The following is a 2,940-nucleotide window of genomic DNA, read 5'->3' on the forward strand; positions in this document are numbered from 1 at the left end:
ATAAAAAAATGATAAAAATCTCAAAAAAATAAAAGAAAATAAGTTTGCCATGTGATATGTGGTCTAGTTGTTGGGAAGATTTGCAAATATAAATTTCGACTTTATTTGCAAAATCTCTCTGGTAATTTGGAAAATGGGCATAACTTTTGCATACGAACTCGGATTAAAAAGTTTTATATATGAAAAATCATCTACTCGAAAAGTTACATCAGAATTTAAATGGGGGAACCCCGTTAAACATTTTCAAAATCCCCAAAAACCTAACACAAAAAAAGTTACGGGGCTTTCAAGATCTAGAGGCAAAAAAATGCAAAAAAAAGGTTTGCGATTCTTCGTACGAACGCATGAACGATTTGGGATGATTCCAAGGGAAACAAAACAAACCTTTCTCAAATTCATGGCGGGAACTTACACCTAATGCACGTGAACTTGGAGAAAGTGACTTCTTTCATCCAAGCATAAGCTTCATGAACGGAACACAAAGGCATTGCTTACAAGGTTTTCAATACTAGGTTGATGTTCAACATGAATCATGGGGGAGACAAAAATGCTGCTGATGGGCTCAACAACAACTCATCAGAACTTTCCATATTACCGGACTTCCACCATCATGTGAACACGGTGATAGCAATGGTCAGACCAAAAGATGTAATGGTGTATGCTCGAGGGATCAACCACGAGTAAGACAACATTAAGAAAATCGTTGGTTTTGATTTGACTTCACGACAGCCCATACTCAAGTCAAAGTCTTGACAAGGCAATAGATCCAACAACTGATCACGAGGACCAATCAATGGAGATATCATCTTTCTTCAACACACACACACGCACAAAAGATATCCCTTAACATGAACTAAGTCAGACAAGCTTTTATCTTCCAACTCTCCAAGTTGTTGTTTAGCTTAACCAACTAGCTCAGGGTAACCGACACATATTCTTGGAGAAAGGGTGGCTTACAAGAAACCACCCCCCGGTGGACCGCCTTTTCAGTTTAAAAATAAATAAATAAAATGTCAAAAAAATAAAAGAAAATAAGTTTGCCATGTGATATGTGGTCTAGTTGTTGGGAAAATTTACAAATATAAATTTCGACTTTATTTGCAAAATCTCTCTGGAAATTTGTAAAATGGGCATAACTTTTGCATACGAACTCGGATTAAAAAGTTTTATATATGAAAAATCATCTACTCGAAAAGTTACATCCGAATTTAAATGGGGGAACCCCGTTAAACATTTTCAAAATCCCCAAAAACCTAACACAAAAAAAGGTACGGGGCTTTCAAGATCTAGATGCAAAAAAATTCAAAAAAAAGGTTTGTGATACTTCATACGTATGCATGACCGATTTGGGATGATTCCAAGGGAAACAAAACAAACCTTTCTCAAATTCATGGCGGGAACTTACACCTAATTTACGTGAACTTGGAGAAAGTGACTTCTTTCATCCAAGCATAAGCTTCATGAACGGAACACGAAGGCATTGCTTACAAGGTTTTCAACACTAGGTTGATGTTCAACATGAATCATGGGGGAGACAAAAATGCTGCTGATGGGCTCAACAACAACTCATCAGAATTTTCCATATTACTGGACTTCCACCATCATGTGAACACGGTGATAGCAATGGTCAGACTAGAAGATGTAATGGTGTATGCTCGAGGGATCAACCACGAGTAAGACAACATTACGAAAATCGTTGGTTCTGATTTGACTTGAGGATAGCCCATACTCAAGTCAAAGTCTTGACAAGGCAATAGATCCAACAACTAATCACGAGGACCAATCAATGGAGATATCATCTTTCTTCAACACACACACACGCACAAAAGATATCCCTTAACATGAACTAAGTCAGACAAGCTTTTATCTTCCAACTCTCCAAGTTGTTGTTTAGCTTAACCAACTAGCTCAGGGTAACCGACACATATTCTTGGAGAAAGGGTGGCTTACAAGAAACCACCCCCCGGTGGACCGCCTTTTCAGTTTAAAAATAAATAAATAAAATGTCAAAAAAATAAAAGAAAATAAGTTTGCCATGTGATATGTGGTCTAGTTGTTGGGAAAATTTACAAATATAAATTTCGACTTTATTTGCAAAATCTCTCTGGAAATTTGTAAAATGGGCATAACTTTTGCATACGAACTCGGATTAAAAAGTTTTATATATGAAAAATCATCTACTCGAAAAGTTACATCCGAATTTAAATGGGGGAACCCCGTTAAACATTTTCAAAATCCCCAAAAACCTAACTAAAAAAAGGTACGGGGCTTTCAAGATCTAGATGCAAAAAAATTCAAAAAAAAAGGTTTGTGATACTTCATACGTATGCATGACCGATTTGGGATGATTCCAAGGGAAACAAAACAAACCTTTCTCAAATTCATGGCGGGAACTTACACCTAATGCACGTGAACTTGGAGAAAGTGACTTCTTTCATCCAAGCATAAGCTTCATGAACGGAACACGAAGGCATTGCTTACAAGGTTTTCAACACTAGGTTGATGTTCAACATGAATCATGGGGGAGACAAAAATGCTGCTGATGGGCTCAACAACAACTCATCAGAATTTTCCATATTACTGGACTTCCACCATCATGTGAACACGGTGATAGCAATGGTCAGACTAGAAGATGTAATGGTGTATGCTCGAGGGATCAACCACGAGTAAGACAACATTACGAAAATCGTTGGTTCTGATTTGACTTGAGGATAGCCCATACTCAAGTCAAAGTCTTGACAAGGCAATAGATCGAACAACTGATCACGAAGACCAATCAATGGAGATATCATCTTTCTTCAACACACACACACACACACACAAAAGATATCCCTTAACATGAACTAAGTCAGACAAGCTTTTATCTTCCAACTCTCCAAGTTGTTGTTTAGCTTAACCAACTAGCTCAGGGTAGCCGACACATATTCTTGGAGAAAGGGT

The sequence above is a fragment of the Triticum aestivum genome, chromosome 4A (assembly GCF_018294505.1).
Source record: "Triticum aestivum cultivar Chinese Spring chromosome 4A, IWGSC CS RefSeq v2.1, whole genome shotgun sequence".
Lineage (NCBI taxonomy): Eukaryota > Viridiplantae > Streptophyta > Magnoliopsida > Poales > Poaceae > Triticum > Triticum aestivum.